Source organism: Geotrypetes seraphini, chromosome 1 (genome assembly GCF_902459505.1).
Source record: "Geotrypetes seraphini chromosome 1, aGeoSer1.1, whole genome shotgun sequence".
Lineage (NCBI taxonomy): Eukaryota > Metazoa > Chordata > Amphibia > Gymnophiona > Dermophiidae > Geotrypetes > Geotrypetes seraphini.
In genome coordinates this window covers 496,060,499-496,074,126 of record NC_047084.1, presented here as the reverse complement: position 1 = coordinate 496,074,126, position 13,628 = coordinate 496,060,499, and positions in this window count along the sequence as shown.

Here is a 13,628-nt window from a genome sequence, read left to right as displayed (position 1 = left end):
ATCACTTTACATTAGAACGTCTTCTAACACCCTTCTACCAACTTCTGGCACATGTGGGTCATTGCATGAATGGCAAGTGGTATCTTTCTTTTTTGAACTATGGAAGCAGATAATATCAGGATGTCAAGAGCCTCATTCTAAGGGCAATGCCTGTGCAAGGAAGGATATTGGGGACTGAAGGTGAACCTTAAGCTTTGCACACCATCCAATTAAGTTAAGACTGAAAGAAGCTCAATGAAGCCATTCACACAGAGATACAAACTATAAGTCTGAGCCAGCACTCAAGAGTGCTGAGTTTCACGTTAGACTTAGCAAGAGTGCCAAGACAAAAGTGATTCTTGCTATCTGGACCAGGAAATGTACTCTTACTTATGGGGCTTCCTTGATTGATATATGTTAAAGAACATAAGAACATTATATCCATACTGGTCAGACCAATGGTCCGTTCTAACCCATTAACCTGTTTCCAACAGTGGCCCAACCAGGTCATCAGTATCTGGCAAACACCCAAATAGTAGCAACCTTCCAGTCCTAGAGCAAGCAATGGCTTCCCCCATGTCTATCTGTATAATGAATTTTTCTTCCAGGAAGATGTCTGTATTTGTGTTACTAAACAAAGCTAAGTAATTCATTCTTTGCGCTTCATTTTTTTTTTTTTTTTACTTTGCATTTGTGAATTATTTGTCTTGGTTTTCTCTAGGATGACTAACTAGAAGGTTTGTCAATATACTTGTGGTAAGAGCAGTTACCGTAGCTGGTTTTAAGAAAGGTTTGGACAATTTCCTGGAGGAAAAGTCCATAGTCTGTTCTTGAAAAAGACATGGGGGAAGCCACTGCTTGCCCTGGATCGGTAGCATGGAATATTGCTACTCCTTGGGTTTTGGCCAGGTACTAGTAACCTGGATTGGTCACCATGAGGACGGGCTACTGGACTAGATGGACCATTGGACTGACCCGGTAAGGCTATTCTTATGGTTTTTATGTTTATCTTTTTTTTTTTTTCTTCATATATACTGGATTAAAATGTAGCCATTCAGTAACCCTGTGGTGGGCCCTAGGCAAATGAGTGCATTAGGCCTCTATCATTTTATAAATACATTTTAAAACCTCTCACATATGGGACTCCATGTGATTCTGACTACAGAAGAAAAAACAGCTGAGCAGGATATGCAGCAGGTAAAAAGTGATGCTCATTGCTCACCAGCAACTTCTGCTGACTGGAGGGACATGCACAGGCAGTGGGCAGAAAAGACAGTGGTGACTATAGTTCCCTCCTCTCACTTTACATTCCTCTTTCTACCACCAGTTGACTTGCCAGGGGAAATTTTTGCCTTGGGAACCATTCAATTACACATCTGAAAGGTCCCTTCTAGACATTTAGACCTAAAGCATGTGCCTAGTTTGCCTGTGTTTTAATCCTGTGGTGCATTCAGCAGTCTTATACATCTGCTGAATGGATTAATTTATCCTTCCAGCTGGCCTGCAGAAATGCCTGGCCCACATCTACACAGATATGTTTTGCATTTGAAGTTGTACCTGAAAATTCAGCCATCTGACTTAAATGCAGACAGAAAAGTGGCTGAATATATGGGTAATTCTCCTGAAGACGAGAGAGAAAATCCTGTTCCAATTTTCATATAATGTTATTCTGTTATTGAAATACTGGGACAATGATAGTCCCGAGAATGTAAACTAAGGAGGAAATGTTACCGAGCTTGTGGTAAACAGCACATTTTATTGCTCTGAGATTTAATCTTATGGGTTTACACCTACCTTCAAGATCTGCAGGTTAGTAAATTGCACAGTTAAATTTTGTTTTGCCTTGCTACAAGCCAGGGCCCATCAACACATGCCTGACACAACAAAAGATTAGAGACAATAAGTTTAGGCCCAACTCTCTTTTAAATATAATTATTTTCATTGACAGGCCCTTTTCTAAAAAACTTCATCCATCCCTTCACTTTTCATGCTTTCTATTACTTGGGCAGTGGTTAGCTACTATGATAAGGCTACCACTAGCAGTGAAGTGCTGAACCTTTGAACCCAAGAGTTGATATTTCAGGAGTGACTGAGGACCTTCTTCTGCCTACCCTACTAGCCACCAGGAAAATATCTTTGTTAAGGTGCCTTCCGGGGATTGATTGGGTTTGAATGTCAGGGGATTGGGAGCGTTGTCTAAAAGGGGAAGATGGAAGTAGGGGACTTTGAGAAAATAACTTGTCAGGGATGTGATGGGGGGGGGGGAGGGGCTGGAGTTACTAGTTCCTGCAACTGACCCCTTTAAAAAGTGTAGCATGATATGATTAATTTTGCTGGAGTTAAAGTATAAATTTATTGCCTGAACCAAGAAATGATTAATTTGGATGGATTTAAAATAGTATATTTCTAACCTGGCTTCTGAGAGACTGATCTAATCTAATCTAATCTAATCTAATGCTTGGCTTTATATACTGAGACTTCAATCCAGGAAAGTTCGACTCGGTTTACAATGGTTAGCTTAGGCCAATGAGGGCTGTAGGGGAGAAGATATCAGAGAAAGTTAATTTCCAAAGTGCTTAGTGAACAGAATGGTTTTCAAAGACTTGCGAAAGAATGAAAGGGAGCCGGAGCTTCTTAAAAGTAGTGGGAGATTATTCCAAAATTGAGAAAATTTAATGGTCAGAGATTGGCCAAAGATCTTAGCTCCTTTGATACCTTTTCTAGAAGGAAAAGATAGTTTAAGTTGCAAAAGAGAATCTATAAAGATTCCAGGATAAAGGAACTAAGGGAGTGAAAATACCATAAAGAATTTTAAAAATGATGCAAGCACATTTAAATTGAACTCTAAAATACACAGGGAGAAAATGAAGACTATGAAGCAACGGTGTCACTTGATCGAACTTACGTTTCTCGAAAATAAATTTAGCAGCAGTAATCTGGACCAATTGTAGTCTAAGAAGACAGATTTTTGTAATACTAAGGAAGATAACATTACAATAATCAAGGTGAGATAAGATAATTGACTGAACTAGAATGGAAAAGTGGTGTTGATGAAAGAGGTGTTTGACCTTCCTCAGCATATGCAAATTGAAAAAGCATTTCTTAATCACAGAGTTAATTTGTTCCTTGAAAGAAAGCGAGGAGTCAAAAAGGACTCCCAGAATCTTGGCAGAATACTCAATTTGTAAAGAGGATCCAGAAGCCAGTGTTACAGAACTAGGGAAACAATCCAATTTTGGGCCTAGCCATAATAATTTGGTCTTAGACGCTGTCACAAAGCTATCCCCTGCTCTGACCAGCAGACGGCTTAGCTGTGGCGAATCCTGATCTGTCGGCGTGGCTTCCCCAGGAAAGAGGAAGGCTTTTCAGGTACAACAGACCTAGACACCTGCCTAGTCTGCCAGGCCACACTGAGATACTTTGCCAAAAAGGAGACACGATTCAGGTTTGTTCAAATTCACATAATTAGGCTTTATTGAACAGGGGGTCTTAATACTTTCAGCCACCCTCATGGAATGCAAAAATTAAGCATAAAACAAAAACAGCATATAGTTGTCAGAATTGTCAAAATGGTTTAAAGTTCAAGTATGGCATACAATTGCAGTTCCCTGGACTTTCTCTGCTTTAAAGATGGTCCTCTTCACCAGGGTTCAAATAAACAGAAAGGCCATGAAAATAAACTTCCAAACCATGAAAGCAAACTGCATCACAAAGCAGATAAATGAAGTGGCAAACTTTAGAAATAAAGTTCCAGGCTTTTCAGCTAACCTAGCTGGGTAAGGTGTATAGTTTTCAGAGCAGACTCCTAGGCTCATTAGCGCCGATGGTGCACAGCAGGGCATTAGATAAGCTGTTAGGTTTACAAAGGCTTTAACACAGAGGCTTCACACTATCAAAGAAACAGTTCCTTTAGCAAACAACAATCTCCCGGCAGTCCCAGAGTGAGAGGTTTTCCTTCTCTCCCTAATCAGTGACACCTGGGCTCTGGTTTCAGAGAGCTAGCACTCAAACGCAGCTTAGTGAGACAGATACTCGGCTTCCCTTCAGCTTATGGACTAACCTCCATTCCCTCTGGGTTATAGACAGCTTCTGGACACACTTCAGCAGTGTCCATTGCCTCCTCTTTTCCAGTAGCTGGGCTCAAGCTTGGGAAGTCCTCTGCCATCTCCACATCCTCACTACTGTGGGGTTGAGGAGGGAGACTTCTCTCCTCATATGTTTGTTTGCACTGCTGCTGGTCGTGCCTTTGCCTTGGTTCCTCAGCTTCCCCTCCATTCCTGCTCCACCCTCTGTGATTCAGGGCTCTGCTTTTACGTGTGTCATAGCCCCACTCCTCTCTCCTAGGAGCAAGGGGGTTGGGCAGGAAATCCCTAGGGAAATAACTCTGGTTTCTCCTAGGCTGATAATGTGCATACCTTGCAGGACTAGGTCTCCACTTCTCAGTAAAAGTCCTATCAGGCTTTCTGATGAACTTATTCTAATATGGCACTCTTTGCTGGATATTCTTAGGCTCATACCTTTCCTGCTCTACCTCACTGTCTGAGGGGTAGTCAGCCATTTCCATATCCTTACTTTTAATCTGGTCAGCTCTCCTGACCAAGGACCGTGCTCTGCTTTTATCCACTACAGGGACATAGCTGGCTATGGGTTTGTCACAATGCGTTAAGTTTCATCTGAACGGACTGGGCCCACATTTGAAGTTTGGAGATACAGAGATTTACTTTAGACACTAAATCGGTGGTATCCGGATCTATCTCTATCGGTATGAAAATGTCATCCGCATAAGTGAGTAGGGTTTCACAAGTAGACAACTTAAAAATATTAAAGGTAGTCATGTAAAGATTAAATAAAATTGGAGAAAGTGGAGAACCCCAAGGAACTCCACAAGAGGACTGCCAGGAAACAGATGTAATGCCTTCAGAATTCACTGAATAAAAGCAATAAAGAAGGAATTTGGAAAACCAATCCAAAACTGCTTGGTGGAGACCTATATCTGAGAGTAGCTGAAGAAGAATATTGTGATGAACCACATCAAATGCTTAAGATAAAGCAAACTAAAGTAAAATGGAGTATTTGTTTTGGAAGTGAATTTGTTGAATTTTAGAGAGAAGAGAGATCAATAGGGTTTCGGTACTGAAATTAGAACAGAAACCATGTTGAAATGGCTGAAGTAGGAAGAAATTTTCTAGGTAATCAGTAAGTTGGCTAGCTACAATTGATTCTAACATTTGTGTCAGTAGGGGTATGTTAACAATTGGACGATAATGAGAAGGAATAATAGGATCTAAATCTTTTTTAAAAAGAGGAGAAAGTGTTATTTGTCCTATAGAGTATGAAAAATGACCTTTTTCCAGAGAAAAATTAAGTAGAGCAGTCAGCCACGTGATAGCTTGGGAGGGTATATTGATAAATAGATAAGATGGGAAAGGATCCAGCAAGCATTTACATTTACCCATTCTTTCACATAATCTAAGAACTTGCGATTCAGAAACTGAGGAAAATGAATGCCAGAAACGTTCAGTAGGGATTTCCTCTGTAGAATTTTTGAAATATATGAAAGAATATTCAATTTCAGTTGTAGGGAAAGATTGTCTAATAAGAGAGATTGTCTAATAAGAGATATTTTGCCTTCATACAGTGTTTAGTACACCTATTCAGGGGATGACAAAGAAATGGCTAGGTGCAACTAACTATTTTCTCAGACTAATCAACAAAGCAATAGTGTGAAATAGGTCCCCTTCCCCCCCTCTGGTCTGCAAGGCCAATACTTGGTATTGAGAATACTTGGTATAGAGAATCAGATCCTACCTAGCCAGAACTTGGGATTGGACAATTGCTCCTGGTGCCTCATTGGACTAAATTTCAATCCACCCAACATCCATATAAACTTAAAGCTCTCTAAACGTTAAGTTACATGGAAATTAAAATATTTTAAAACACCATAATATATAAATGGTGGGTTTCAGAGAGACCAGTGATGAATGGACACATAAAGCTTACCGCTATGAATAAATTTGAGTGGTGAGTGGTGTCGCTGAAGTCTGGGAAGAAGTTTTTGACAATGTATTATTGAATTATTATATGGACTTGGGGTGGGTTGAATGAATTGTTGTCTAAATGTTAGGCATGCTGATACCGGGTTAAGCCAGGAACCATCATAGAATAGGTTTATACTGTGCATTCTTAAGCTGCCTACATGGAGGTATCCAATTGTAGAATTGCTTCCATATGTACAGATATAAGGCACATTTAGGAAAACACATCAAAGGCAATGATAAATGTGCCCTTTGTGATTAGTCAGGGTATATTGCAAAAAAATAAAAGGCAAGAAATACATAAATTATAAATTGAAAAAGATTTGCTCCACTGGTTGAAAGTAATTCCTTAAACAGCTGGCTGACCTAAATTATGTAGAATGTTTTTCCTTAACAGTCACCATAGGAAGGGAATAATTCAAAATCTGTAGATACTTCAATAACCATGACAAAAACTTTTATTGTCAGATAAGTTGTGAAAGCACACACACACACACACACAAACAACTGTTAAAAAAAGTTACTCAGAGCCTATAGGCATACAAAAGAGCATAGAGGGGCATAATCGAAAGGGACATCTAAGTCCGTTTACATCCATATCGCAAGTCGTCCAAAGTTAAAAAGAGCCTAAGGCACATTTTCGAAAGAGACGTCCAACTTTTTTTTACTTTCGAAAATCGTCTAATTATACGTCCTACCGATCTGATCGTCCAAGCCACTAAATCATCCATCTTTATACCACATTTCCGTCCAACTTTCAATCCAAGTCCAAAACGCCTAGAACAAGCCCTGTTGGACGTGGGAGGGGTCTGCAAAGTGATGGACTGAACACTCAGACATGGCACCTAAATAATGGGGTACCTTACAGGGCACTGCTGTGAACTTCACAAAAAGGGTGCCATGGCTTCTCCTTACTACAGCTCCCTTAAAGGTGACAGTGAGCCCCCCAAACCACCTCCAGAATCCCCTAGACCCACTTATCTACCACCCCAATAGCCCTTATGGCTGCAGTCAAAAAGGGTTTTGGGGGTGTATAGGGGAGTGCACATGTTTAAGTATCAATGCAGTGATTACAGGGGCTTATGGGCATGGGTCAACCTCTTCATGGGTCCCTAACCCACCCCCAAGACGACTTAAGCTGCTTCTGGGCTGGACAACTAGGCTTTCCTATGCCAGGCGGCCAGGTGATGATGGTCTGGAGGCTGAATTTTAAAGTTCTGAATAAAATTTGTATGGGGGTGGGGGGTTGGTGATCAATGGGGTAGTTTGTGGGGGTCTGTGTTATGTGTTTGCAGTGCTTATCTGGTGAGTTTAGGTGGTTTTTGTGACTTAGACCATGTTTTACATGGTCTAAGACACAACGTCCAAGTTCCGTCTAGGCTCTGTTGTTAAACTTTTGGTTATACATGCTGTACTACTAAGTCTAAGCCGGCCCATGTTCCGCTCAACTCCCGCCCTCGACACGCCTCCCGAAATGCCCTGTTTAGCTTTGGACGTTGAGTGGCACTATGAAGGCCTAGGTCGTTTAGAAATACGTCCAAAACCCGTTTTTATTTTCGGCGCTTGGACATTTTTGAGAAATGTTTGTCCAAGTGCCGACTTAGGCTGGTTTTTGGATGTTTTTCTCTTTCGATTATGAGCCTCATAACTCCTAGAACCGAGGTGCCCTGTATGAAAAGGCAGTAATGCAAATATTACAGAGTCCTAGAATTACAAATTGTCTCCAAAAAGGAAAACAGAAATAAACTAGACTGCCACAAGTACCTATACAGAATTTACACACCTCACCTCAGTCACACATGTAGAATAAGTCCTTCCCAAATACAGAATATGCATCCAGAAATTAGTAATAAGAATATACAAACAAATCAGAATCCTTTGCTCTGGTGTCCACTACAACTTCACCCCGGGGGGACATGAGGAAGAAAGGGATGGATTAGGGAGTACATTGACTTTTCTTTAATCTGCACTGTGCTCTGACTACTTTAGCCTCGAACCGGAGGGGAGGAAAAGGAACAAAAGGCCCTTTTTTATCATTAGGTAAAAGCAGCTGCATATTCCATCTGTAATGGTTATAGAGTTTCCTACAGTTCTGCCTTAAGTTGTTGCCCACCTCTTTGAGTGAATTCTTCTTCTTTTTTTAAATGAAGTCAAATAAATCACAAAAAATAGTGCTGTATAGTTTCCCCGTTCCTTTTATAGAGTAAGTTGCTAACTGGGGGAACTTTTGAAAGGATGCATAGTATTTCTACAATGACAAGTCACCAAAAAGGAACATACAGTAAAATCTTGGTTTGCGAGTATAATTCGTTCCAGAAGCTTGCTTGTAATCCAAAGCACTCATATGTCAAAGCCAATTTCCCCATAGGAAATAATTGAAACTCAGACGATTCGTTCCTCAACCCAAAAACTTTAATACAAAACACAGTAAAACCTTGGTTTACAAGCATAATTCATTCTGAAAGCATGTTTGTAATCCAAAGCACTCATATGTCAAAGCAAATTTCCTCACAGGAAATAATGGAAACTCAGATGATTCGTTCTGCAACCCAAAAACTTTAATACAAAATACTATACATACTTGTATTGCAAGACCTCGCACTACACTCCTGCAGTGTCAGAGAGAGAAGAACCATCGCTTCAGCTGTGATGATGTGACGCGTGTATACTGGATATACTTGTATTGCAAGACATTTGCTTGTATATCAAGTTAAAATTTAATAAAATGTATTGCTTGTCTTGCAAAACACTTGCAAACCAAGTTACTTGCAATCCAAGGTTTTACTGTAATTTCTTTAAATAGCTCTGCTGCAGCCCCCTTGTGGATACATTTTATATAGGAACAGAAGCATCAAGGCTTTCTGATCTTTGCTTGGTTGATGGCAATAGTTGCTCTACGGTGATATCTTTTGAAACCCTACAGTTATGCTTGTCTCCCAGTTTTGGAATGAAAGAAGTTTTGTATTTTTCCAATTTGTGCTGAGGGGTGAAATGGAACCATAATTGAGAAAACAGATTGTGGTAGACTGTGGTAAATATTTTTTTTTTTCTTTAAGTCCTGGTCCAAGGTGTTGGGTGTTGCCAGAAAAGGTGAGTTTTTGAATTCTTTTACACACCAAAGGATGGAGGAGGAAGGCCCTGAAGTGTATGTTGGGTCAGGAACCTCACTTTGGAGAGTCATGTATGACTACCTCAAGCATATTTCTTTGCATGACAGCATCTGTGTGTACGACTTAAAAGTATATTTTCACATGCTGTTTCTGTCTGTCTGGCAGCCAATGGCAGTTATATGAATGAATATAGTGTGGCAACGGAAAGCTGAATAAATAAACTAGCCTCGATCCTGAGGAAGATTTGGAGGCATCTAATCCCTCAGATTAGTAATATTTATTGAAGTTCAACTTGTAAAGTGTCATTGACACAGCTCGTTCCCTTTCAATCAATATTTGGAACTATTAGGTCTATCCTATCTGTTTTTATGGAGTTCTTTTCCTTATAATTTGTTTTGAATTATAACTGCTTAGATCTGTTGCGAGCTCAAATGGCATATTAAATTTTAATGAACATAAATATAAACATTTGAGGATAAGTGGATACTTATACCCGGATTCTCTAAACAATGCCTTGTCAGCGGCCGTCATTCATGTGTCAATCACGCGATGGTACCATTTAGAGATTTGCGCCTCCGTCAAAGGTAGGCACCGGAAATGCAGGCCAGGGTTTTCAAGGCCTACATTTCTGCTGCCTACCTTTGATGTGAATGTGCCTATGTGTGCGCTTTATGGCACCTAACGCCACTTTTGGTGTCAGCCACACTTACAGTAGTGTTAGGCACCATAAAGCATCTATGGAGGGGTGATTTCAGCATTGTTTTTTTTAGGTGCTAGTAGTCTTTTGAATGGTGTTTTTCACTTAACTTAGGCGCTGGTAGGGCCTTCTCTGTTTTCTTTGTGTCATTCTGTACTATATCACCTGGAGCCATCTAGTAATCCTAACTTACAAGTTGAAGTGCAAATCTGGTAGTGGTGGTGGTGGTGCAGGGGGGGGGGGGTCAATAAGCCTTGCTGATTTCTTTGTTTCTAGTATACATGCAACATTGCCGGCATCAGGTACAGTTTAATATCGGGCTGTTTACTTGAGAAATTTAACAATATAGCACTGTTTTATGACTCTTGTGTAGGTGTGCTGTTGAACAAATATTGGGTTGCCTAGCCAACTCATTCAATTAGATGATATTGTTTGTATTTCAGATGGATTAGTTGAGTTGTCTGTTGATGTAATAGATTTTGCATCTCTTGTTCAACATTGCTGAAAACAGCTGTAATAAATATCTTTCTGCTTAGACAACTAAATTAATGATACATAAAAAGCCAATGGCACTACAGTATATCTTAAAAATAAGTAGCATTTATGTATTTTTGATGATAGATATAGTTATAACATATTATTTCAACTTTTTCTTAAAAAACAAACAAACAGTGGATTGCTTGCTAATCGGCCCTTTTAAGATTTGTAAAGATTGTTGATTTTGGATATTAATAACAATTTAAAGAGAAATAAAATTGTAGACATTGTTCCCTAGATTTGTATAGATGTTTATGAAGCAATACAGTCTGCTTTTGTACTCAATTAATAGACTGAGAGTTTGTCTAAATTACATATCCTCTGGTATGTAATTTAGACACTCCTACGTTTAAATAATCTGTAATAAGGAGTATCAAATTATGTGTTTATATATAACTGTTTCGTATGTGTTTTATGGAGGTTTATAATTAATGCTTGTATTATTTATTTAAATGTGTCTTTTATGTATGACTGACAATTCATGTTTCTTCATATCGGGCTTTCGTAGGGCCCTTTATACAAAGTTGCAGTAGTGATTCCCAAGCAGGAAATGTGACACAGCCCATTCAATTCCTATCACTGTGTCACATTTGCCACGATGGTATCCACAACCGTGGCTTTGCAAATAAGGCCCTTAATTTGGTGTCAGAAAAAGATCAGTGCAATTCTGCAAAGTACATTTTAATTTTTTATTCCTTTAATTTTGAATTTTAGTTGGGTGATATTGTGTCTATATTTAAGGGATAGGACAGGAATGGTCTTCCTCCTATCCTGATTCATGGCCATCTGAATTCAACATGATAGCTCTGATGCCTAGTGGTAGACTCACATAGAAGGCTCAATGAGCTTCGTGCTCCTTCTATTCTTTCATCCTTATGGAACTGTTTCTTACAATTGGTTTATTTATTACAGGATATGTATGAACTCCTTGATGCATTTTTTTTTTAGCCAAAACACATTTCATATCATGTCTTGCTGGTGCCTGTACCTCTCCTCTTTGCCGGTACCTGTGCTCCTTCTCTTCACCAACGGTAATAGGAGGCTCAGGGCCACGGCTAGAGGACATCTGCACACATGCGGATGTCGATTTGATGACATCAGTGCATTTCCAGGTGCCCTCCAGCTGCAGCCCTGAGATTACTATGCTGCAGCTTAAGATATTGTGTCACAAACTTTTTAAGGGTTTACTAGAGTTACAGTCTATTTGTTTTTATTTTACTTTTATGTGTTTTTATTTTCTCTATCCTGTACACAATTTGTAGTTATTTTGGACTGTCACCGGCAGCCTCAGGGCAATGGGTCCTAGGACATCAGTGACAAGGAAAAACTCTTGTGAGCCACTGCGGGCAGCACAAGGAAGAAAAAAAAGAAAAGTCACAGAAGAAACACCACCACACCAGGTAAGTAACCTTCAGGAAAAAAACTGGATTTATTCTTCAAATTAAAAATAATCAAACCAGCTTGCTTAAGAACATAAGAACATAAGAAGTGCCTCCGCTGGGTCAGACCAGGGGTCCATCGCGCCCAGAAGTCTGCTCCCGCGGCAGCCCATGACCTGTAAGTGATCCTTTGGCTAAAACCTTTCAATCCCCATTTTTCTTCTATCTATACCCTTTCATAATCCTATCTCTACCTCTATCTATACCCCTCAATCCCCGTATCCTTCAGGAAATTGTCCAATCCCTCCTTGAAACCCCTTAATCTATATATATATAAAATCGGATGTATGTATGCATGTGCTGCGATCACGCAAAAACGGCTTGACCGATTTGAACGAAACTTGGTATGCAGATCCCTCACTACCCGGGATGATATGTTCTGGGGGTCTCGCGGCCCACCTGCACACGTGGGCGGAGCTACAAACAGATAATCGGATTTCACCCATTCATGTCAATGGAAAAAATGTAAAGAGCTGCCAACGCAAAAACGGCTTGCCCGATTTGAACGAAACTTGGTATGCCGATCCCTCACTACCTGGGGTGATATGTTCTGGGGGTCTCGCGGCCCACCTGCACACGTGGGCGGAGCTACAAACAGATAATCGGATTTCACCCATTCATGTCAATGGAAAAAATGTAAAGAGCTGCCAACGCAAAAACGGCTTGCCCGATTTGAACGAAACTTGGTATGCCGATCCCTCACTACCTGGGGTGATATGTTCTGGGGGTCTCGCGGCCCACCTGCACACGTGGGCGGAGCTACAAACAGAAAATCAGATTTCACCCATTCATGTCAATGGAAAAAATGTAAAAAGCTGCCAACGCAAAAACGGCTTGCCCGATTTGAACGAAACTTGGTATGCAGATCCCTCACTACCTGGGGTGATATGTTCTGGGGGTATCGCGGCCAACCTGCACACCTGGGCGGAGCTACAAACAGAAAATCAGATTTCACCCATTCATGTCATTGGAAAAAATGTAAAAACTGCCTCCGCAAAACCGGCTTACCCGATTTGAACGAAACTTGGTATGCGGATCCCTCACTACCTGGGGTGATATGTTCTGGGGGTCTCACGGCCCACCTGCACATGTGGGCGGAGCTACAAACATAAAATCAGATTTCACCCATTCATGTCAATGGAAAAAATGTAAAAAGCTGCCATTCTCACAGTAATTCACAAACGGCTTGACCGATTTGAACGAAACTTGGTATACAGATCCCTCACTACCTGGGATGATATGTTCTGCGGGTCTCGCGGCCCACCTGCACACTTGGGCGGAGCTACAAACTGAAAATCAGATTTCACCCATTCATGTCAATGGAAAAAATGTAAAAAGCTGCCATTCTCACAGTAATTCCAACTACCTGGGGTGATATGTTCTGGGAGTCTCTCGGCCCACCTGCACACGTGGGCAGAGCTACAAACAGAACATCAGATTTCACCCATTCATGTCAATGGAAAAAAAGTAAAAAGCTGCCATTCTCACAGTACTTCAAAAACGGCTTGACCGATTTGAACAAAAGTTGGTATGCAGATCCCTCACTACCTGGGGTGATATGTTCTGGGGGTCTCGCGGCCCATCTGCACACGTGGGCGGAGCTACAAACAGAAAATCAGTTTTCACCCATTCATGTCAATGGAAAAATTGTACACAGCTGCCATTCTCACAGTAAATAATAAACGGCTTGACCGATTTGATCAAAACTTGGTATGCAGATCCCTCACGACCTGGGGTGATATGTTCTGGGGGTCTCTTCACCCAAGAATTTATATGTTCTTGCTCCTGGAGATGAAACTAAAAATGTTGTTTATAATCAAGTTTTGTGTTT